The sequence below is a fragment of the Dryobates pubescens genome, chromosome 30 (assembly GCF_014839835.1).
Source record: "Dryobates pubescens isolate bDryPub1 chromosome 30, bDryPub1.pri, whole genome shotgun sequence".
In the NCBI taxonomy this organism is placed as follows: Eukaryota; Metazoa; Chordata; class Aves; order Piciformes; family Picidae; genus Dryobates; species Dryobates pubescens.
Window position 1 is genome coordinate 13,093,568 of NC_071641.1, and position 25,206 is coordinate 13,118,773.

The window sequence follows — 25,206 nt, forward strand, 5'->3', positions numbered from 1 at the left end:
GTTTTGAGCACCTCCTGGGATGGTGACTCCACCACCTCCCTGGGCAGCCTTTTCTAATGCCTGACCACTCCTGCAGGCCAGATTTTTTTCCTAATCTCCAATCTAAACCTCCCCATGTGCAACCTGAGGCCACTTCCTCACATCCTATCACCAGGCACTTGTGAGATGAGACCAAAGCCAACCTCACCCCAGCCTCCTTTCAGGTAGTTGTAGAGGGCAAGAAGGTCTCCCCTCAGCCTCCTCTTTCTCCAGAAGAAAGGATAAACGTGGCACAGCACTTCAGCCCCCTCCCCCTGCCAATCTGAACCAATTTCACTAGCCCAGTCCCAGCAGCCAGTCCACAGATCTCATCAGGGTATCTCCTACAATCATTTGAAAGGCTGAGAGACCTGGGGCTGTTCAGGCTGCAGAAGAGCAGACAGAGAAGAGATCTTATTAATAATGTCTATAAATATCTGAAAGGTGTCCAGAAGAAGGGGCCAGGCTCTTTTCACTGCTGATAGCACAAGGGGCAATGGATACCAAGTGGAACACAGGAGGTGCCACCTCAACATGAGGAGAAACTTCTGTACTGAGAGGGTAACTGAGCCCTGGAGCAGGCTGCCCAGAGAGGCTGTGGGGTCTCCTTCTCTGGAGACCTTCAAGATCCATGTGGAAGCATTACTGTGTGACCTGCCTTAAGTCAGTTTTGGGTGCCCCAGGTCAGGAGAGACAGGGATCTGCTGCAGAGAATCCAACAGAGAGCCAGCAGGGTGATTAGAGGACTTGAGCATGGGAAAAGAGACTGAGAGCCCTGGGGCTGTTTAGTCTGGAGAAGGCTGAGAGGGATCTGATCAATGTCTATCAGTATCTGAGGGGTGGGTGTCAAGGGGAGGGGGCCAAGCTCTTTTGGGTGGTGCACAGTGATAAGCCAAGGAACAAGGGATACAAACTGGAACACAGAAGGTTTCAGCTCAACAGGAGGAGAAACTTCTTTGCAGTGAGGGTGCCAGAGCCCTGGAGCAGGCTGCCCAGGGGGGTTGTGGAGTCTCCTCTTGGAGACTTTCCAAAGCCACCTGGATGCACTACTGTGTGGATTACACTAAATGATCCCACTTTAGCAGAGGGGGTGGGCTTGATGATCTCTTGAGGTCCCTTCCAACCTCTAATGTGCTGTGATACTGTGAAGTGATCCAGCTTTGGCCAGGGGGGTTGGACTCGCTCTCCAGAGGTCCCTTCCAGCCCCAAACATTCTATGATTTGAAAAGATATCCATCATTTCAAATCTGTGTTATCTACCCCTACCCCCCAAAACCCTGCAGCAGACAGGAGGAACATCTTCATGTTCCTGACATGTGAGCAAGCTTCCTCCCAGCTTAGCCTCCTGTCCAGATAAATAACCCTGCTCTCTTCTCCTCCATGCATGGAGGAGAGGCTTCACCACATGAGGAGGGCAGAAGGCAATAATCAGCCCATTCCCTCTGCTTCCACATCCCCACAGTTGCATAACCTTACAGAAAGGCAACACAGGGACCCACCATAAAACAACAGACCCATAATCACTCTGCTTCCAGGCTTCACTGTTCCCCCCCTCCCCACCCCCTAACTCAATCCACCTTCTCCTGTGGGAAATCAAAGAGCAGCTTCCCAGAAGCATCCAGCCAACAGAGATACCATCAGGAGAAACATCCCTGTTAGGCACAAACCCCAAACAAACAAGCTGGAACTTCTTAAACACAGGCACTGGTTTCCTTTCATCACTCCTTCTGCCACCACCAGCTGCAAAGCTCATTGCTGGGAGATGAAGCAGTTTGGATGGCTAAGAAGCCATCTGGTGTGGAAGGGAGGACCTCCTCTGGGTCCTCCTGAAGCGTGGAGATAGGGCATTGCCAATGCCACTGCAGGCCTGGACCATGAGAAACAACAGGAAAATGAGGAACCACAGAATGGTGGTGGCTGAAGATACCTCTGGAGATCACCTATTCCAAGCCCCCTACTTCAAACAGGGTCACCCAGACCAGCTTACCCAGGATCACAGGGTTTGGAATCTCTCCAGAGGAGACTTCACATCCTTTCTGAGCAGCCTGCTCCAGGGCTCCAGCACCCTCAGGAAGTGTTGCTCCAACAGAAGGGTACAGACAACACTGTCCCTGTGAGCACAGACCCACTGCCTTGGAGCAATGGATGTCAGAGGGCAAGGGCTGAACTGCCCCTTCCAGTCCAGGCTCAGTGTGCTGGGGTGTGTGGCTTCCACTGAGAGACAGTGAGCTCCAGAAAGAAGATGTAAGATGATTTGAACTTGTCCCTGGGATATACTTCCCTCAGAACAGGGTCAGCCTTGGGGACCAGACACTCCTGAGGGGAAGACTTCTCATTGCAGCCAGAGCTCCTCCCTCTCATTACATTTATCATAACCAATAGTATTAACATGGGGAACTTTGACCTCAAAGCCTTTTGCTGGAACTCCATCTGATTGGAGACCACAAAAAACCTGCTTAAAAACCATACTGCACTGCTGCCACCAGACTGAACTACAGCCTGGGTGCACCAAAACTCTCAGAGCAGCTCTACAGCCACTAATGGATGTAAACACCTCATGCCTTGGGATTGTTCTCCTTCCTAACCCAGCATCACATTTCTGGTCTCCACACTAAATGGTGGATTTTGGTTTGCTTGCTGAAGAAGACTGCTGAAATAACCACCACAGTCTTCCAATGGCTGCACTCAGCACAGGGCCAAATGTCATTAAACATCAATCAAAATGGGCAGAACCACAGAGCATTACAGGTTGGAAGGGACCTCCAGGGATCATCCAGTCCAACCCCCCTGCCAGAGCAGGATCACCCAGGGCAGGCCACACAGCAATGCATCCAGGTGGGTTTGGAAAGTCTTCAGAGAAGGAGACTCCACAACCCCCCTGGGCAGCCTGCTCCAGGGCTCTGGCACCCTCACTGCAAAGAAGTTTCTCCTCCTGTTGAGCTGAAACCTTCTGTGCTCCAGTCTGAATCCGTAGTTCCTTGGCTTATCACTGTGCACCACCCAAAAGAGCCTGGGCAGTGGCACCTGCCAAGCTGTCTGATTGTCTCTGTGAGGCCCTGGTGAGACCACATCTGGAATACTGCATCCAGTTCTGGGCTTCCCAGTTCAAGAGGGACGGGGTTCTACTAGAGAGTGTCCAACAGAGGCTACAAGGATGATGAAGGGACTGGAACATGTCTGATGAGGAAAGGCTGAGAGACCTGGGGCTGTTCAGTCTGGAGAAGACTAAGAAGGGATCTCACTAATGTTTCTAAGTGTCTGAAGGGTGAGGGGCAAGCAGAAGGGTCTGGGCTCTTTTCAGTGGTGGTCTGTGATAAGATGAGGAGCAAAGGGCACACACTGGAACACAGGCAGCTCCACCTCAACATGAGGAAAAACTTCTTTACTGTGAAGGTGCCAGAGCCCTGGAGCAGGCTGCCCAGAGAGGTTGTGGAGTCTCCTTCTCTGGAGACTTTCCAGACCCACCTGGATGCATCCCTGTGTGACCTGCCCCAGATGATCCTGCTTTGGCAGGGGGATTGGATTTGATGATCTCCAGAGGTGTCCTCCAATCCCTACCCTTTGATGCAACCCCCTCCAGCAGCCCCAGGGCGATGGGATGGGGCAAGTGAGATCAATCTGTGCTTTGGGACTTGAACTGATAGTCTCTGGACTTATCCCATGAAGAGAATAACAACTGCAGAGGCACAGGGCTGAGGCAATACTCTGCACTGCTGTTTTGCTGCTATGGCCACCCCTATCAGTGCCTGGGCTCACCTGAGAATTGCTGCTTGGGTTTGCTGCTCTGGAGACACTGGGAAATGAGATCAAACATGGTCACATCAGTTTTAGAAGGGATATTAAATACACCTGTCACAAAGCCTAGTACTCCTGCTGGGCAAGGATCAGTGTCTTCACCTTACCAGGCTTTTGTTGCTCAGAAATAGAATCAGAGAACCCTTTTGTTTGGAAGAGACCTTTAAGGTGATGAAGTCCAACTATTAATAACACTCCTAAAGGCTGTCTCCTGTAAATTTGATGTAGATGTTCTGGAACTTCAAACTAACTGCAGCAGTTAGGCTGTGGATGCCCCCTCCCTGGAGGCATTTCAGGCCAGGGTGGATGAGGCCTCGAGCAACGTGGGCTAGTGGAAGGAGTCCCTGCTCATAGCAGGGGTGTTGGAACTAGATGATCTTTAAGGTTTCTTCCAACCCAAACCATTCTATGAGTCTGTGAACCCTAGCCACATGATTTCTGTCTGCAGTGGCCAGGCATTGGAATGGGCTGTCCAGGCAGGTGCTGGAGTCATTGTCTCTGGAGATGTCCAAGAAGTGCATGGGCATGGCACCTGGGGACATGGTTTAACAGCCATGGTGGTCTTGGGTTAAAGCTTGGACTCAGTGATCTGAGAAGTTTCTTCCAGCTGAAAGAATTCTGTGGTTTTATCCTCTTTAAACACTTTTACTAGCAAAATATCCAGCCACATTTTAACATCTTCTTAAAGTTCTAGGAAGGCTTCTCCTAAAACCCAACCAAGCAAAGCCCCCAAGCAACCACAAAACCAGACTGCAAGTACAAAGGAACTGAAACCCAGGCAAAGTGAAATCTCAGAGAGAGCACCTGTAACATCAGCCTCTGTGCACCACTTCTTATGTCCAATTGGGATAGCAAAACCCCCCCCACCCATCCACAAGGACCTCTGGGTGGAGGGAGGAGTGTTGAGGGGTGATCTCTGAGCTTGTTTATGTTAGTTAAGCAAAGAGCAGTGGGAGAAATATTGCTCATCCTACTTCTGCTGCCTGTAAGGGTAGCTGAAAAAGGTGACCTGTGCTGAGAGCTGTGGTGTGTGTAATAAGGAACCAAAAGGGTCTGGGCAGTGATGGGTTGTTGGGTAGCACTGAAATGCACAATATATGACCCTTTAAAGTGGTATTTTCTCAGAGCTGCATCTGACAGACTGTGATCCATTATTTATCTGCAAGCTACTGCAGCACTGGCTCTGTTTACTCTTCTGGAGGAGCAGGCTGCCAGGCTCTCCTGTCACGTTCCACATACAGCCATGATGGAGGAAGGGGGGAAAACAAAGGGGCAAACACCATACATCTTCCCAAACCCCAGCAGCCTCCTCTGTCCAGGACCAGTAACATACTTGGGAATAAGCTGCAGTGTTTGCACAGGCACCAGATTACTGTCAGGAGAGAAAGAACAGCAAAACTTTCTAAGGCTTTTAACTTGGAAAGATCAAAGGTCTTAAAATCTCTTTGCTCCTGTTAGCTCTGCTGGAACGTCCCAGGGCACATGGACCTAAATATGTGGAGTTCCTCAAAGCAAAGCCCAGCCTGCTCCAGGGACAAAAGGGCTGCTGCATGGGGTCAACAAAGCCCAGGTAGATTACTTGGTACAAACCAGTCAAAGAAACAGCTCCAAAGGTCATCAGAGCTACCAACAGCGGGAGAAAGGCAAAGGGGAAGGATGCAGAGGAGGAAAAGCCAAACCTGGCCTGGCCCATGATGCACAAGCTGCTCTGGCCATCACCTTGCAGTGCTGGGCAGTGCAAAACCTGGCTGCCCAAGGAAGCCAGTTTGGAGCTGGGCAAGCTGTCCAGAGAAGCACAGCATGACCACTCTGAGGCAGAGAGGGCTGAGAAGCTGCCTGCCTGCAGCACCGCAGCAGCTCATGCCCCACACTGGCAGGCAGCCCGCTGCTGATGGCAGCCCCTGCTCCAGTGGGGGACAAGCAGGCAGCACTGCCAAGGCCTAAGCTTTGGAAGCCACTTCTGAGCCTGGTAAAACTAGCCAGAGCAGCCTAATTATTTAATTGCCCATTAACTCCCTCCCCAGCCACACTGCCTGGACTGAAGCCTGGGCTGTGCAGCTGGGTCGGGTCAGGAAGAGCACTCCCAGTGCAAGCAGCAGCAGCTTGCTTCTCCTTCTTATCTTAGAGGGGATTTAATGAATGTTTATCAATAGCTGAGGGCCAAGAGGCAGGGGACAGGTTCTGTCCAGTTGTACCCTGTGATAGGATAAGGGGTAATGGATAGAAACTCCAGCACAGGAGGTTCCACCTCAGCATGAGGAGGAACTTCTGCACTGTGAGGGTCCCAGAGCCCTGGAGCAGGCTGCCCAGGGAGGTTGTGGACTCTCCTTCCATGGAGCCTTTCCAGCCCCATCTGGATGTGTTCCTGTGTGCCCTGTGTTAGACTCTATGGTCCTGCTCTGGCAGGGGGCTTGGACTTGATGATCTTCAGAGGTCACCTCCAACCTCTAACATCCTGTGACCCTGTGATCTTGGATAAAGCCACAGGAGCTATTTTCACAGGAGCAAATGCCAATCTTCCCAATGCCTTCCCTGCTTGCACACTCCCTCTGCTCTCTGAGAGCAGCTGAAGTGAATCTGTGGCAGCCAGGTTAAACATGTACACTTGTCAGTGGCAGAGCACTCTCAGCAGAGCAGGTGTTTGAGGGAAGCTTTCTGAGGTTTCCCTGACCTTGGCATGCCACTGCTGCCTGCAAGGGAAAGAAAGCCTCATTCCCATCACCAGCAACTTGTTACCCTTTAATGAGCAATTAAAGAAGGTTATGCAAAGATGGCTGCACCTGAAACACCTTCATGAATCACAATCCTTCCTTGCCAGCCCTGAGAAGAGCTGTGCTTGGAAATTTCATGCAGTGCAGGAATGTCCAGTGAGACCTAGACAGGCTGGAGACTTGAGCAAAGGAGAACCTCATGAAGTTCAACAAGGGCAAGTGTGGAGTCCTGCACCTGGGGAGGAGCAGCTCCCTGCACCAGCAGAGGTGAGGGATGACCTGCTGGAGAGCAGCTCTGCAGAGCATGACCTGGAATTCATGGAATCATAGAATCAACAAGGTTGGAAAAGACCTCAAAGATCATCAGGTCCAAGCTGTCACCACAGACCTCAGGACTAAACCATAGCACCAAGTGCCACATCCAATCCCCTCTGGAACACCTCCAGGGATGGTGACTCCACCACCTCCCTGGGCAGCACATTCCAATGGCTAACAACTCTCTCTGGGAAGAACTTTCTCCTCACCTCAAGCCTAAACCTCCCCTGGCACAGCTTGAGACTGTGTCCTCTTGTTCTGGTGCTGCTTGCCTGGGAGAAGAGATCAACTCCCACCTGGCTACAGCCTCCCTGCAGGGAGTTGGAGAGAGCAATGAGGTCTCCCCTGATCCTTCTCTTCTCCAGGCTAAGCAACCCCAGCTCCCTCAGCCTCTCCTCACAGGGCTGTGCTCAAGGCCTCTCCCCAGCTTTGTTGCCCTTCTCTGGACACCTTCAAGTGTCTCAATGTCCTTCTGAAACTGAGGAGCCCAGAACTGGACACAGGACTCAAGGTGTGTCCTAAGCAGTGCTGAGTCCAGGGGCACAATGACCTCCCTGCTCCTGCTGGCCACACTGTTCCTGATGCAGGCCAGGATGCCATTGGCCTGCCTGGCCACCTGGGCACACTGCAGGCTCAGTTGCTGGTGAACAAGTTCCCCATGAGCCACCAATGTGCCCTCGTGGCCACAAAGTGCAATGGATCCCAGAATGCATTAAGAAGAGTGTGGCCAGCAGGGCAAGGGAGGCTGTCCTCCCACTCTGTGCTAGGGAAGCCACACCTGGGGTACTGTGTCCAGTCCTGGGCTCCCCAGTTCACAAGAGACAGGGAACTACTGGAGAGTGTCCAGCAGAGGCTGCAAGGACACTGAGGAGCCTCTGGAGCATCTCTGTGAGGAGGAAAGGCTGAGAGCCCTGGGGCTGCTGAGCCTGGAGAAGAGCAGCCTGAGAGGGCATCTGATCAATGCTCAGCAAGAGTTGAAGGGCAAAGCTCAAGAGGATGGGGCCAGACTCTTTTCAGCAGTGCTCAGCCACAGGACAAGAGGCAATAGGCACAAATTGGAGTCCAGGAGGTTCCATCTGAACAGGAGTTGAAGCTTCTTTGCTGTGTGAGTGCTGGAGCCTGGAGCAGGCTGCCCAGAGAGGTTGTGGAACCTCGTTCTCAGGAGAGATTCCAAAGCCACCTGGACATTGTGACCCTGGGCACCTGCTCTGGATGAGGCTGCTGTAGCTGGGGGGGTTGGCTGGCTGATCTCCAGAGGTCCCTTCCACCCCCACCATGCTGGGACTCTCTGAAAGGGAGGGATGTAAAGCAGGGTGTGCTACTTTCAGGCTGTACCTTTAACATTTCCCACAGATCTTGGACAGAAAGTGTTCAAATGTAAACAAATCACCACTGGGTGTAAAAAGGCAAACAGTGACAGTTGTGGTCAGTGCCACTGCAGGGACACTCACCACAAGAGTCAGCTCTCTCTCTTGGCCTCTTTGCTCTGAGAGATACTCACCTTGTGCTTCTGCTGACCTTGGCTGCATTGTTTTGCATCAGTCTAACACAATAACTCTCTGCTCTTTTCTCTTGTCCCTCTGTGTCCAAGAGGGTGGGGGGCTGGGGGCAGGGAGGGAAAGCTGCCCTGGTCCTTGGCCAGGGGGGTGTTCTTGTGCTGTCTGTTAATTGTCAGTCCCTGTAAATGTTGTACACAGTGTGTATTTGGTACATGCTGCATTCCATCAGACTGATCTTTTGCTTGGAAATACAGCTTCATTTGCTTCCAGCTAGGCTGATTTAATGCTGGGGGGGAAATTCCCAACCCACCCCAGAGAGAGATCAGTAGGACTAAGGGGAAAGGCCACATCTGATAAACCCAAAGCACATGCCAGGGTGGAGAGGGGGAAGAGATAAGCACCCCAGACCTGACTCCATTACTGCCATTCCTACCCTTGCCAGCACTCCTGATGCCTCAGTGTGAGGCACAGAACAGCTTTGCCATCCTCCATGCTCACTAAATGAGACCAGAGGGAAGCTCAGCAGCAGTACAAGCTCCTGAGCCTGCTGCAGGGACACCCAGGGGACAGCAGAGCCGCAAGGCCCCGAGCTGAGCCATGACTCTGGCAAACACAAGGAGAAGTCTCCATGGAACTGACACACACAATTTTACTCAGAAACACATCTCTCTTACTGCCTGGTGTGAGTCTCCTCTGCTTCTGCTTGACCTTGACACTCCATTTGCCCAGCAAAGTGAGTTTGCAGCAGTTTGGCTCAGCCTAACAAGGAAAGGGCAGCGCCTGGCCCCTCTTCCCATGGCCTTAATGCCCCACCAGAAGCAAAGTCAAGAGATGAAGGTCAGACAGCAACAGGAGCAGAACAGCTCTCTCTCTCTGGAGCTTGAAAGGGGCAGAAATGCAAGAGGACTAAGTCTTTGTCCATGTGGCAGAAGCCAGAGACCTCCAAGTTGGGAACAGATGTTGGTCAGTTAGAGGGTAGAAAGGCTCTGCAGAGGGACCTTGACCGACTGCACAGATGGGCAGAGTCCAATGGGATGGCATTTAATAAGTCTAAGTGCCAGGTGCTGCACTTTGGCCACGGCAACCCCATGCAGAGCTACAGGCTGGGGTCAGAGTGGCTGGAGAGCTGCAAAACGGAGAGGGACCTGGGGGTGCTGATTGACACCCGCCTAAACATGAGCCAGCAGTGTGCCCAGGTGGCCAAGAAAGCCAATGGCATCCTGGCCTGTATTAGGAATGGTGTGGCCAGCAGGAGCAGGGAGGTCATTGTGCCCCTGTACTCTGCATTGGTTAGGCCACACCTTGAGTACTGTGTCCAGTTCTGGGCCCCTCAGTTTAGGAAGGACATCGAGACACTTGAAGGTGTCCAGAGAAGGGCAACAAGGCTGGGGAGAGGCCTTGAGCACAGCCCTATGAGGAGAGGCTGAGGGAGCTGGGGTTGTTTAGCCTGGAGAAGAGAAGGATCAGAGGTGACCTCATTGCCCTCTACAACTACCTGAAGGGTGGTTGTAGACAGGAGGGGGTTGGTCTCTTCTCCCAGGCAACCAGCACCAGAACAAGGGGACACAGTCTCAAGTTGTGTCAGGGGAGGTTTAGACTCGAGGTGAGGAAAAAGTTCTTCACTGAGCGAGTCGTTCGTCATTGGGATGTGCTGCCCAGGGAGGTGGTGGAGTCACCATCCCTGGAGGTGTTCAAGGGGAGATTGGATGTGGCACTTGGTGCCATGGTCTAGTTGTGAGGTCTGTTGGAACAGGTTGGACTTGATGATCCTTGGGGTCTCTTCCAACCTTAGTTACTGTGATACTGTGATACCTGCTACAAGAATTGCCTACCAGAATTTCCCAGCCAGGGACTGCAGCATCCTGGCATTGTGCAGGACTCTGCTAGGATCTGTTTGGAGTCATCCCTCAGGAGCTGGCTGACATTCTCAGCCAAGGAACCACAGTAAGCCTGTTGGATGAGCAACATTCTGGTTCTCACTGTGATTAGTAAATCACAATACCCACACTCCCACAGTCGCTGCACCTGAGGGTCCATGGGAAGGTGGAAAACAAAAAGCCCTAAATCCCAGCATGGTGGGGGGTGGAAGGGACCTCTGGAGATCAGCCAGCCAACCCCCCCAGCTACAGCAGCCTCATCCAGAGCAGGTGCCCAGGGTCACAATGTCCAGGTGGCTTTGGAATCTCTCCTGAGAACGAGGTTCCACAACCTCTCTGGGCAGCCTGCTCCAGGCTCCAGCACCCACACAGCAAAGAAGCTTCAACTCCTGTTCAGATGGAACCTCCTGGGTTCCAATTTGTGCCTATTGCCTCTTGTCCTGTGGCTGAGCACTGCTGAAAAAAGTCTGGCCCCATCCTCTTGAGCTTTGCCCTTCAGCTCTTGCTGAGCATTGATCAGATGCCCTCTCAGGCTGCTCTTCTCCAGGCTCAGCAGCTATCTATGGTGGTTAGATGATGGAAACCTACAAGGAAGGTGGGGATGGGTTTTTGACAAGGGCTTATAGTAACAGGAGGAAGGGCAATGGGTTGAAGCTTGAAGGGGGCAGATTCAGACTGGAGATTAGGAAGAAATTCTTTCCAGAGAGGGTGGTGAGACACTGGAAGAGGCTGTCCAGGGAGGCTGTGGATGCTCCCTCTCTGGAAATGTTCCAGGCCATGCTGGGCAGGGCAATGGGCAACCTGGTCCCCATGGCAAGGGGAGGTTGAAACCAGATGATCTTTAAGGTCTCCTCCAACCCAAATGATCCTACATTCCAATTTTTAACTGGAGACATCACCCAGTTCTGCCCCCCACCCCACCTTCATGGCTGTCCATCACAAGGTCATGGCCATCAGCATCGTTTCTAGTCCCTCACACTTCAAATACATTCAGCACAGAAGAGGGAGATGGAAGGTGGATTTGTGGCAATAAACCTGACCACCTTCTTGGCAGTTAATCCATGAAGGCTTTGACTCTAGTAAGGGCTTTGTGGGGGAAGAATTCTTCTTCTCTTCCAGAGCTGAGGCTGCTGGTTAGCAGCACACCTTGGAGCTAGAGTCAGAGGCTGACAACAGTGACACAGCCCCTGAGCACGTGCTCTCAGACTCTGATCTCCAAGACAACCTCACCTGCTGCCCCCTTAATTTCCAAGCTGCTTCTGCCAGCTGGGGTTGACCATGAAAAAGAGGTTCAACCTGAACCTGCTATGGAAATGCAGGAGGAGGCAACTGGGCAGCAGAGGATTACTGCAGGAGCTTTCCTCTTGCTAAACATATCTGGGCCCCCATTGCCACCCCCCACGTCTCTCAGCTTCATGGATTTGGCCTCCTGCTGCACAGGCAGTCCATAAGCACACATTTGGTTGTCTCAGCAGAGAAGCAGCTCCTAGGCAACACACCAGAACACAAACAAAAGCCAAGCTGCTCTGGGTTTCATTTTGGATGCCTAAAAAGGGTTGGTTTTAAGTTGTATGTTGAGGTGGTTAATGTTCCTCTTCTTGCTCCACTTCTGTGCTTTACCTGTTCCTTCTCACTGCAGCCACTGATAGCCTGAACTGCCTCCCTCCCACCCCTGGTTACTGATGGTTTTGGGTTGTCCAGGGAGGTGGTTGAGGCCCCATCCCTGGAGGTGTTTAAGCCCAGGCTGGATGAGGCTCTGGCCAGCCTGATCTAGTGTGGGGTGTCCCTGCCCCTGGCAGGGGGGTTGGAACTAGATGATCCTTGTGGTCCCCTCCATCCCTGACTGATTCTATAACTCAGATACCAACCACCCCAGCAGTGGGACTCAGAACAGGATGGCACTAACAGACTGAAATTTCCCCCCAGACCAGATTGTACAGCATTAGAAATGACCTCTGAAACCAGAACAGTTGTGAAGAGAGGGCTTGGATCCAAAAGACAAAGGCAGAAACAGCCTCAGCTTGCACCAGAGAAAGTTTAGCTTGGACATTAGGAGAAACTTCTTCACTGAGAAGGTTCTCAAACACTGGAACAGACCTCCCAGGGAGCTGGTTGGTTCCCCCTCCTTTGGAGATGTTTAAAAGAGGCAGAGATGTGGTGCTGAGGGATGCTGTATAGCACCAGCCTTGGTAGAGAATGGTTGAACTCAGTGATCTTCATTTGGGATGCATCAAAAGAATTGTGACAAGGGAGATGAATCTCCACCTCTGCTCAGCTCCTGAGACCCCACCTGCAGTACTGCATTCAATTCTGGTGTCCCCAGCATAAGAGGCACATCAAACTGCTGGAGCAGGTCCAGAGGAGGCCACAAAGATGATCAGAGGGCTGGAAAACCTCCCCTGTGGGGACAGGCTGAGAGAGCTGGGGCTGCTCAGCATGGAAAAGAGAAGGCTCTGAGGAGACCTTGCAGTGGTCTTCCAGAACCTCAGTGGGGTTACTAGAAATCTGGGGAGGAACTTCTTATAAGGGCTTGTAGTGACAGGATGAGGGGCAGTGGACTGAAGCTGGAAGAGGGTAGATTTAGACTGGAGATTAGGAAGAAATTCTTTCCAGTGAGGGTGGTGAGACACCGGCACAGGCTGCCCAGGGAGGCTGAGGATGCCCCCTCCCAGGAGGTGTTCAAGGCCAGGTTGGATGAGGCCCTGAGCAACCTGGGCTGGTGAAAGATATCCCTGCCCATGGCAGGGGGGCTGGGACTAGATGATCTTTAATGTCCCTTTCAACCTAAACCATTCCATGACTCTGTAGGAAGTCACAGGCTGATGGAAGAGCACCCATCAGCCCTTTCCAATCAAACCAAACCAGGCAGCAATCATATCAGCACTGATCATGGAAACAGGAGTTTCCAGGGTAAAGGAGACCACCTCTCACATCACCTGTCACAGAGCTGACACATGAAAGCAGCAGGTTTCTGGATGACAGCAATAACCTCTGGCACCTTTGCCCCATTCTCACAGCATCCCCTTTGGCTGCCCTAGTGTTTGGAAGAGCTCTTGCTTGGAAGGGATTACTGCTGGGGCATCCTTAATCCTTGGGTAAAGAGCAGTGTGCAAAGCTCTGTGTTGAAACACAAGGACAGATAGCTGTACAAGCATCTGACTCTTAGAATACATAGAATAGAATACACAGAATAAACCAGGTTGGAAGAGACCTTCAAGATCATGGTGTCCAACCCATCAACCAATCCAACACAACCTAAACAACTAACCCATGGCACCAAGCACCCCATCAAGTCTCCTCCTGAACACCTCCAGTGATGGTGACTCCACCACCTCCCCAGGCAGCCCATTCCAATGTGCAATCACTCTCTCTGTATAGAACTTCTTCCTAACATCCAGCCTGAACCTCCCCTGGCGCAGCCTGAGACTGTGTCCTCTTGTTCTGGTACTGGCCGCCTGGGAGAAGAGACCAACCCCCACCTGGCTACAACCTCCCTTCAGGTAGTTGTAGAGAGTAATAAGGTCACCCCTGAGTCTCCTCTTCTCCAGGCTAAGCAACCCCAGCTCCCTCAGCCTCTCCTTGTAGGGCTTATGTTCCAAGCCCCTCCCCAGCTTTGTTGCCCTTCTCTGGACACCTTCCAGCAGCTCAACCTCTTTCCTGACCTGAGGGGCCCAGAACTGGACACAGGACTCAAGGTGTGGCCTAACCAGTGCTGAGTCCAGGGGCACAATGACCTCCCTGCTCCTGCTGGCCACACTGTTCCTGATGCAGGCCAGGATGCCATTGGCCCTCTTAGCTGCCTGGGCACACTACAGGCTCATGTTCAGCCTACCATCGACCAGCACCCTCAGGTCCCTCTCTGCCTGGCTGCTCTCAGCCACTCTGACCCCAGCCTGTAGCTCTGCATGGGGTTGTTCAATCTGCCTGGTGAGCTCCTCCACAGGAAGCTGCATCCCTCTCCCTCAAAGTGCAGACCCCCAGATCACACCAGACTGAGAAGGGGGTTTGCCCAAAGCTGTGAAGCACAACAGAGAATTATGGACTCATTGTGGCTGGAAAAGCCCTCTAAGATTATCAAGTCAAACCCTCACCCCAGCACCACCATGCCCATAAACCACATCCAGCAATGGCACCTCCCACCAGGAGGACAGCCCCCCACCCACGAGGTGCAGGGCTGGATTAGAACCTGCTTCACCACCTCAGCTGGGAACAAATGCCCTCCCAGAGAGCTGTCAGGGAAACAATGTGCTAGAGAAAGCCCACTGCAGGCAGCCTGGCAAATTCATTCTTTCCTAAGGCCTTACACCACAGGCAAAGAGCTCACTGCTGGCAGAAAGAGACCTGGGGAACTGAAACAAGCCTAAATATGGAGATGAAATCACTGCTGTCAGCAGGCTTGGGGTCGCCTTTCAGAGGTGACACAGATGTGGAGAACAAAGGGCTGACAGATCTTTTCCACAAGCACTCACAGAACCACAGGGGAAAAAACCCAAATGTAGGTTGGAAGAGCCCCACGAGCTGCTGGGACTCCTCTTGGACCACCAAGGATACAGCAGCATCTAGGACAGACAGGAAGAAGCAGAAATAGCACAAACAGTCATGTCAAGCACTCACTTGCAAAGTACTTTCACTCAAAAGAAGAGCATCAACAAAAAGAGAAGTGGCTTTTGTCTGTTAACTTCAACCATGTCCTTACTCCCTGTGCTGGCACCACTGGAATGTTGGCCAAAGAGCTTCTTGGGCTCTCTCACCTTGCCTCTGAGTGCTCAGGAGCAGCCTTTCTGTCAGACTCCAACCAGTAAATGATGATGAGGGTGTCCTGGGGGACATGAAGAGCAGAGTGGTCAGCAGGGCAAGCAAGGTTCTCCTCTCTATCTGCTCTGCTGTGGTGAGGCCACAGCTGTCCAGCTCTGGCCTCCCAGCTCAAGAGAGACAGGGAATTACTGGTGAGAGTCCAGAGCAGGCTATGAGGATGATGAAGGGACTGGAACATCTGTGTGAGGAGAAAAGGCCTGAGAGCCCTGGGGCTGGAGGAGACTTTATTGATGGTTACAAATACCTGAAGGTGGGTGTCAAGAAGGTGCTAGGCTCTTTTCAGTGGTGTCCTGGATGAGGGGCAATGGGCACAGACTGGAACCCAGGAAGTTCCACCTCAACATGAGGAGAAAATTCTGTGTTGTGAGACTGCTGGAGGCCTGGAGCAGGCTGCCCAGAGAGGTTGTGCAGTCTCCTGCTCTGGAGACTTTCAAGATGTGGCTGTGTTCCTGTGTGACCTGCCCTAGGTGATCCTGCTCTGGCAAGGGGTTGGATTGATGATCTCTAGAGGTCCCCTCCAACCTCTAACATTCTGTGACTCTGTGACTGTCCTACCAGGACACACTGCAGCTGCAGAGCCTGTCCAGACTTGTCAGTGTTTGTCACCCTATGTGACAAGAAGAAAGTCTTCCCACAGGCACAAATGCAAGGCAGCAGGAAGATGGTAAGAAAACAGTGAGGACTTTGCTGGCAGCTTGCCCTGTTTGGTGAGCTGGTCCCAAGGCTCAGCCTGAGCTAAGCTGGGGCCCCCCAACGTGCAACAAGGAGGTGATGGCTTCCTCAAAGCAGCCAAACCACAGAGAGTTGCAATAAGCTGTTAAAAGCTTCTCCTGTTCCTCAGGCTGTGCTTACTTTCAAGCTCATCCTTCTCCTCCCCACGACTGAGCTGATTGCTGAGTTCCCATAAGATGATGGGAAATGGACTTTCAGCCAGTAAAAAACAGGCAGAAGAGAAGAAAACAGCAGGGCATGGCTGCTTCAACATGCTGCCAGGCCTTCACCCATGAGGAGCACTGAAATGCTCAGGGCTCTGTCTGAGCTAATTGCTCTGAGAAAGCTTCTGCTCAACCACAACAAGAGCTCTGCAAGAATGCTTTGGTAAGGACACAAAAGGAAACACAATCAGCAAGAGGAAAGTGGCTTCAGATGGTCAAAACTCTTGTTCCACCTTCAGAGTCAGCAGAAGAAAACAGCTCTCCAGGGTATCAGTTGCAGGCATGCCTGGACCCTGAGCCAAAGGGAAAACAGCTTTGAGAAAGGTCTTCAAGTAGCTTTCTTTTGGAAGAGAGAAAGCAAGCCCCCCAGCTTGAGAACAGGCACTGTGGCACGCAGGGGCTGCACCAGCCCCAGGAGATATTCCTCAGGCCTGCTCAGAGAGGAGCTCAGACACTGAGCAGGCACAAAACTGGCTTGCAGGTTAGCATCCCAGTTGCAGAGTATCTCCTGATCTTGCCCAGCCAGCCAAGGGGGAGTGGATGAGGGTACAGCTGAGCCCCTGGCAGATCTGCCACCAGCTCTTTTCTGCTCCCTGTCCACTGGTAACACCTGGCACACCCACAGAAGGATGCAGAGATGATCTGCATGGGCAGCTGAGCATGAGGCTCATGAAGCATCACTGTGCTCACAGGCTCAGGACACAGACACATAGACCAAGCTGTTCAAAGTCACCTCCCTGAGTTACTTCACAGAATCACAGAATGTTAGGGGTTGGAAGGGGCCTCCAGATGTCACTGGGTCCAACCCCCTGCCAAAGCAGGATCACCTAGGGCAGGCCACACAGCAATGCACCTGGCAGGTTTTGAATGTCTCCAGAGAAGGAGACTCCACAAGCTCTCTGGGCAGCCGGCTCCAGGGCTCTGTCACCCTCACAGGAAAGAAGTCTCTCCTCATGTTGAGGTGGAACCTCCTGAGTTCCAGCTTGTATCCATTGTTCTTTGCCCTACCACTGGGCACCAACAAAACGAGTCTGGCCCCCTCATCCTGACACCCATCCCTCAGATATTGATAGACACTGATAAGATTCCCTCTCAGCCTTCTCCAGACTAAACAGCCCCAGGGCTCTCAGTCCTTCTTCACAGAGAGATGCTCAAGGCCTTCAGCCACCATTGCAGTTCTCAGTTGCATTCTCTCCAGCAGGTCTCTGTCTCTCCTGAGCTGGGCAGCCTAAAACTGGCCACAGTATTTCAGCTGTGGTCTCAGCAGGGCAGAGCAGAGGAGGAGCAGAACCTCCCTAAGCCCTGCTGGCCACACTTTTCTTGATTCACCCCAGGACCCCATTGGCTCTCCTGACCACCAGGGCACATTGCTGTCCCTTGCAGAGCTTGCTGTCCACCAGCACTCCAAGGTCTTTCTCCATGGAGCTGCTTTCCAGCAGGGCATCCCCTGACCTGTCCTGGTGCCTGCTGTTCCTCCTGCCCAGATGCAGGATCCCTACTGAACCTCAAGATACTTGATTCTGTGCACTCCAGGATTTCCTAGTGCCACTTCTCAGGCTCTTCTGACTTGCAGGGGTCAAGGTAAATACCTGAGGGCTGTCTCTGAGTTCCCAGGTTTAAGTGTCTGAGTTCATCAGAACACTCCCTGTCAAAGCTTGTGTGAAAAGCCACTCAGCTGTGAACAAACACATCAAGTGTGAAGCAGGGAGAGCAGGTGGGACATCATGTCAAGAGAGAGAAATGCACAAGAGGAGAGGCCACATTGCATAACACTTGAGCACAAAAATAGGCCTGCACTGCTCAAATCAAGGAGAAGGATGGACAGAAAAACCAGGTGCCCTGCAATCAGAGAATGCTTTTGGGTGGAAAAGGACTTCAAGATCATCAAGTCCAACCATCCTGTGGCTCTACCAGGGCTGGTGCTAAGCCATGGCACCACATCTCTGCCTGTCTGGAACACCCCCAGGGGTGGGGATTCAAACAGTTCCCTGGGGAGCCTGTTCCAGTGTCTGAGAACACTTTCAGTGAAGCAAGGGTTATCAAAGTCAGTATCTCAGAATCATTAAGGCTGGAAAAGACTTCTGAAGAGCAACTGAAGGAGCTGGGGCTGGTTAGTCTGAAAAAGAGGAGGCTGAGGGGAGACCTCCTGGCTCCCTACAACCACCTGAAAGGACATTGTGGAGAGGCTGCTGCTGATCTCTTCTCACAGGTAATTAGTGACAGAACAAGAGGGAATGGCCTCAAGCTCCAACTGAGTAGGTTTAGACTGGACACTAGGAACAATTTTTTCATGGCAAGAGTGCTCAGGCACTGGAATGTGCTGCCCAGGGAGGTGGTGGAGTCACCAGCCCTGGATGTGTTTAAAAGTGGTTTGAATGTGGTCCTTAGGGATATGGTTTAGGGGTGACCCTTGCAGAGTAGAGTTATTGGTTGGACTTGGTGATCCCCAGGGTTTGCTCCAACCTGTGAATCTGTGACCTCCAAGATCAAGTGCAACCTTCTACCCAACACCACCATGACCACTAGAACATGTCACACAGTGCCAGAGCTACTCATTTCTAAACACCTCCAGGGATGGTGATTCCACCACCTCCCAGGGCAATGATTCCACCACCTCCCAGGGCAATGATTCCACCACCTCCCAGGGCAATGATTCCACCACCTCCCTGGGCAATGATTCCACCACCTCCCTGGGCAATGATTCCACCACCTCCCAGGGCAATGATTCCACCACCTCCCAGGGCAATGATTCCACCACCTCCCAGGGCAATGATTCCACCACCTCCCAGGGCAATGATTCCACCACCTCCCTGGGCAATGATTCCACCACCTCCCAGGGCAATGATTCCACCACCTCCCTGGGCAATGATTCCACCACCTCCCTGGGCAATGACTCCACCACCTCCCAGGGCAATGACTCCACCACCTCCCTGGGCAATGATTCCACCACCTCCCAGGGCAATGACTCCACCACCTCCCAGGGCAATGATTCCACCACCTCCCAGGGCAATGATTCCACCACCTCCCAGGGCAATGATTCCACCACCTCCCTGGGCAATGATTCCACCACCTCCCAGGGCAATGATTCCACCACCTCCCTGGGCAATGATTCCACCACCTCCCAGGGCAATGATTCCACCACCTCCCAGGGCAATGATTCCACCACCTCCCAGGGCAATGAACTCAGGAAAAACAATTAAGTTGGGCAGAACTGTTCCCTTGGCATAGGTCACATTCTCAGTTAATATGAGTAGCAAAACTGCTAAGCACAGCAGGGGACTGTGCTCAGAGCTGCTGTCAGCAACGCAGTAATGATGACAGCCAGCTGAACAGGAGCCAGCAGTGTGCCCAGGTGGCCAGGAAAGCCAATGGCATCCTGGCCTGCAGCAGAAATAGCGTGGCCAGCAGGAGCAGGGAGGCCATTGTGCCCCTGGACTCTGCACTGCTTATCACAGTATCACAGTATCACAGTAACTAAGGTTGGAAGAGACCCCAAGGATCATCAAGTCCAACCTGTTCCAACAGACCTCACAACTAGATCATAGCACCAAGCGCCACGTCCAATCTCCCCTTGAACACCTCCAGGGACGGCGACTCCACCACCTCCCTGGGCAGCCCATTCCAATGACGAACGACTCGCTCAGTGAAGAACTTTTTCCTCACCTCGAGTCTAAACCTCCCCTGACACAACTTGAGACTGTGTCCCCTTGTTCTGGTGCTGGTTGCCTGGGAGAAGAGACCTACCCCCACCTGGCTACAACCACCCTTCAGGTAGTTGTAGAGGGCAATGAGGTCGCCTCTGATCCTTCTCTTCTCCAGGCTAAACAATCCCAGCTCCCTCAGCCTCTCCTCATAGGGCTTGTGCTCAAGGCCTCTCACCAGCCTTGTTGCCCTTCTCTGGACACGTTCAAGTGTCTCGATGTCCTTCCTAAACTGAGGGGCCCAGAACTGGACACAGTACTCAAGGTGTGGCCTAACCAATGCAGAGTACAGGGGCACAATGACCTCCCTGCTCCTGCTGGCCACACTATTCCTAATACAGGCCAGGATGCCATTGGCCTTCTTGGCCACCTGGGCACACTGCTGGCTCATGTTTAGGCGGGTGTCAATCAGCACCCCCAGGTCCCTCTCCGTTTGGCAGCTCTCCAGCCACTCTGACCCCAGCCTGTAGCTCTGCATGGGGTTGCCGTGGCCAAAGTGCAGCACCCGGCACTTAGACTTATTAAATGCCATCCCATTGGACTCTGCCCATCTGTCCAGTCGGTCAAGGTCCCTCTGCAGAGCCTTTCTACCCTCTAACTGACTAACATCTGTTCCCAACTTGGTGTCATCTGCAAACTTGCTGATGACTGACTCAACCCCCTCATCCAGATCATCAATGAAGATGTTAAAGAGGATGGGGCCCAGCACTGATCCCTGGGGGACGCCACTGGTGACTGGCCGCCAGCCGGATGTGGCACCATTCACCACCACTCTCTGGGCTCGGCCCTCCAGCCAGTTCCTAACCCAGCACAGAGTGTTGTGGTCCAAACCACGAGCTGACAGCTTAGCCAGCAGTTTACTGTGGGGGACGGTGTCAAAGGCCTTGCTGAAGTCCAGATAGACTACATCCACAGGCCTCCCCACATCCACCAGACGGGTCACCTGATCATAGAAGGAGATCAGGTTGGAGAGGCAGGACCTGCCCTTCCTAAATCCATGTTGGCTGGACCTGAGCCCTTGGCCATCCTTCAGGTGCGCAGTTATTGCCGCCAGGATAATCTGCTCCATCACTTTCCCTGGCACTGAGGTCAGGCTGACTGGTCTGTAGTTTCCAGGTTCCTCCATCCGTCCCTTCTTGTGGATGGGGACCACATTGGCCAGTTTCCAGTCACCTGGGACCTCCCCAGTGAGCCAGGACTGGAGGAAAATGATGGAGAGCGGCTTGGCCAGCTCATCTGCCAGCTCTCTCAGCACCCTAGGATGGATCCCATCCGGTCCCATGGACTTATGGGTGTCCAAGTGGCTCAGCAGGTCCCGGACTAATTCCTCATGGATTTCTGGGGCATTACACTGCTCCCCGACCCTATTACCCAGCTCAGGAGGCCACTCATCCTGGACTCCTACCTTGCTGTTAAACATTGAGGCAAAGAAGGCGTTCAGGACCTCAGCCTTTTCCTCGTCTTTGGTCACCATGTTCCCCTCCAGGTCCAGTAAGGAGTGGAGGTTCTTCTTGCCCTTCTTTTTAGCATTGATATATTTGTAAAATTGCTTTTATTATCTTTCACAGAGGTGGCCAGCTTCAGTTCCAACTGGGCCTTTGCCTCTCTAATTTTATTCCTACATAATCTAACCACTTCCTTAAACATACCTCGAGAAGCCTTCCCCTCCTTCCAAAGGTGATACAGCCTCTTTTTTTCCCTTAAATCCTCCAGGAGCTGCTTGCTCATCCAGGCCGGTCGCCTTCCCCGCCGGCTCATCTTTCGGCACATGGGGACCGCCAGTTCCTGTGCCTTCAAGAGCTCCTGTTTGAAGTAGGTCCAACCCTCCTGGACCCCTCGGTTCATGAGGGTTGGTACCCAGGGAACTTTACAAATAAGTTTCTTAAAGAGGCTGAAGTTTGCCCTCCGGAAGTCCAAGGTGAAGGTTCTGTTGGTACTCCTCCCTATCTCCCTGCATATTGAAAACTTCACTATCTCGTGGTCACTGCACCCTAGGCAGCCTCCCACGGTCACATCTCCCACTAGCCCTTCCCTATTGGAGAGCAGCAAGTCAAGCAGAGCCTGTCCCCTGGTAGGCTCACTTAACAGCTGCGTCAGGAAGCACCTGCTTAGGCTGCACCTTCAGTCCTGTGTCCAGTTCTGGGCCCCTCAGTTTAAGAAGGACATTGAGAGACTTGAAGGTGTCCAGAGAAGGGCAACAAAGCTGGGGAGAGGCCTTGAGCACAGCCCTGTGAGGAGAGGCTGAGGGAGCTGGGGTTGCTTAGCCTGCAGAAGAGGAGGCTCAGGGGAGACCTTCTTGCTCTCTCCAACTCCCTGAAGGGAGGTTGTAGCCAGGTGGGGGTTGGTCTCTTCTCCCAGGCAAGCAGCACCAGAACCTTGTCCTTATGGGCGACTTCAACCTGCCTGACATCTGCTGGGATCTCAACACAGCAGAGAGGAGGCAGTCTAGGAGGTTCTTAGACTGCATGGAGGACAGCTTCTTATCCCAGGTGCTGCGTGAGCCTACCAGGGGCAAGGCTTTGCTTGACCTCCTCTTCACCACCAGGGAAGGGCTGGTGGGGATGTGGTGGTCGGAGGCTGTTTAGGGGCCAGTGACCACGAGATAATAGAATTTTCGGTATTTGGTCAAACTAAGAGGGGCAGCAAGAAGACCTCCACTCTGGACTGCCGGAGGGCGGACTTCAGGTTGCTCAAGGAAATAATTCAGAGGGTTCCTTGGGAGAAAGCCCTTAAAAATAAAGGGGTCCAGGAGGGCTGGACCTGCTTCAAGAAAGAGCTGATGAAGGCTCAGGAGCAGGCTGTGCCAATGTGCCGGAAGAGGAGCCGCCGGGGCAGACGGCCAGCCTGGCTGTGTAATGAACTTTTAATTGAACTAAGGGAAAAGAAGAGGGTGTATAATCTTTGGAAGAAAGGTGAGGCAACCCATGGAATGTTTAAAGAGGTTGCTAGGGCATGTAGGAGGAAAATTAGGGAGGCAAAAGCATATTTGGAACTTAAACTGGCCTCTGATGTGAAGGACAACAAAAAGTCCTTCTATAAATATATTAATAGCAAGAGGAAGGGCAGGGACAACCTCCACTCCTTGGTTGACATGGAAGGAAATGTTGTAACACAGGATGAGGAAAAGGCAGAGGTACTTAACACCTTCTTTGCCTCAATTTTTACTAGCGGGAAAGAACGTCTACCAGACAGCTGGCCTGCAGAACTGGCAGAGGGAGCCAGGGAGCTGCATGGTTTCCCTGTGTTCCATGAGCAAGTGATAGGAGCTCTCCTCAGCAGCTTGGACCCCATGGGACCAGATGGGATCCATCCCAGGGTGCTGAGAGAGCTGTCAGATGAGCTGGCCAAGCCACTCTCCATCATTTTTCAGCAGTCCTGGCTCACTGGAGAGATCCCAGCTGACTGGAAGCTGGCCAACGTGGTGCCCATCCACAAGAAGGGCCGGTTGGATGAGCCAGGGAATTACAGGCCTGTCAGCCTGACCTCAGTGCCAGGAAAGATTATGGAGCAGGTCATCCTGAGTGCAATCACACAACACTTAGAGGATGGCCAAGGGATCAGGCCCAGCCAGCATGGGTTTAGGAAGGGCAGGTCCTGCCTGACCAACCTGATCTCCTTCTATGATCAGGTGACCCGCCTGGTGGATGTGGGACAGGCTGTGGATGTAGTCTACCTGGACCTCAGCAAGGCCTTTGACACCATCCCCCACAGCAAACTCCTGGCCAAGCTGTCAGCCCATGGCTTGGATGGGAGCACACTGAGATGGGTTAGGAACTGGCTGGAGGGCCGAGCCCAGAGAGTGGTGGTGAATGGTGCCACATCCAGCTGGCAGCCAGGCACCAGTGGTGTGCCCCAGGGATCAGTACTGGGCCCCTTGCTCTTTAACATCTTTATTGATGATCTGGACGAGGGCATCGAGTCCATCAGCAGTAAATTTGCTGACGACACCAAGCTGGGGGCAGGAGTTGATCTGCTGGAGGGTAGAGAGGCTCTGCAGAGGGACCTCGACAGGCTGGGCAGATGGGCAGAGGCCAAGGGCATGAGATTGAACACATCCAAGTGCCAGGTTCTGCACATTGGCCACAGCAACCCCATGCAGAGCTACAGGCTGGGGTCAGAGTGGCTGAGAGCAGCCAGGCAGAGAGGGACCTGGGGGTGCTGGTCGACGGTAGACTGAACATGAGCCTGCAGTGTGCCCAGGCAGCTAAGAGGGCCAATGGCATCCTGGCCTGCATCAGGAACAGTGTGGCCAGCAGGAGCAGGGAGGTCATTCTGCCCCTGTACACTGCACTGGTTAGGCCGCACCTCGAGTCCTGTGTCCAGTTCTGGGCCCCTCAGTTTAGGAAGGAGGTTGACTTGCTGGAACGAGTCCAGAGAAGAGCAACAAAGTTGGTGAGGGGTTTGGAACATAAGCCCTACGAGGAGAGGCTGAGGGAGCTGGGGTTGCTTAGCCTGGAGAAGAGGAGACTCAGGGGTGACCTTATTACTCTCTACAACTACCTGAAGGGAGGTTGTAGACAGACGGAGGTTGGTCTCTTCTCCCAGGCAAGCAGTACCAGAACAAGAGGACACAGTCTCAGGCTGCGCCAGGGGAGATTCAGGCTGGATGTTAGAAAAAAGTTCTATACAGAAAGAGTGATTGCCCATTGGAATGGGCTGCCTGGGGAGGTGGTGGAGTCGCCATCACTGGAGGTTTTTAGGAGAAGACTTGACGGGGTGCTTGGTGCCGTGGGTTAGTTGCTTGGGCGGTGTTGGATTGGTTGATGGGTTGGACGCGATGATCTTGAAGGTCTCTTCCAACCTGGTTTATTCTATGTATTCTATGTATTCTATGTAACAAGAGGACACAGTCTCAAGCTGTGCCAGGGGTAGTTTAGGCTGGAGGTGAGGAGAAAGTTCTTTCCAGAGAGAGCTGTTAGCTGTTGGAATGTGCTGCCCAGGGAGGTGGTGGAGTCCCCATCCCTGGAGGTGTTCCAGAGGGGACTGGATGTGGCACTTGGTGCCATGGGTTAGCAGTCATGAGGTGTTGGGTGACAGGTTGGACCTGATGATCTTTGAGGTCTTTTCCAACCTTCTTGATTCTATGATGTGTCCATGATCTTAACTTACCAAGACATCTATAGCTTTGAATTGAGGACAGTGCAAGGTTAAGTTGCTGCAATGACAACTAGCATGCAATAGGAAGATGCACAATTGACTGAAATCAGGAGAAATTAAATTAAAACTAAACTCCTGTCCTTCAGGAAACAGCTCAGTCATAAGGATGAGGGCAAACCTTCCTCAGTAAGGCAGCAACAGACCACTCACAACCTCTGTATTTGGGTTTTTTCCCCCTAAAGCATCTTCAGTGGAAGTGTCAAGCACCAAGGCAAGCACCACACACAGGCACACACACTCAGGATGTGCTTGCTGCTGCAGCTCTGCAAGAGCAGCTCCTGACGTGCTGGAGATGTTCCCAGGGAGTGCCACAGGCACCACAAGGCTCATCAGAGATTTAACAGCAGATCTGATTCATCAGTGCTTTGAGCTGCAGCTGTAGC

At 52.7% G+C, this 25,206-nt stretch overlaps 1 protein-coding gene across 4 annotated transcripts in view; it reads right to left on the bottom strand.

The window, feature by feature from the left end:
• The window catches only part of MICU1 (mitochondrial calcium uptake 1), a 195,507-nt gene that overhangs the window by 34,426 nt on the left and 135,875 nt on the right, over window positions 1-25,206 (bottom strand). The gene's annotated exons all lie outside the window — the stretch shown is intronic.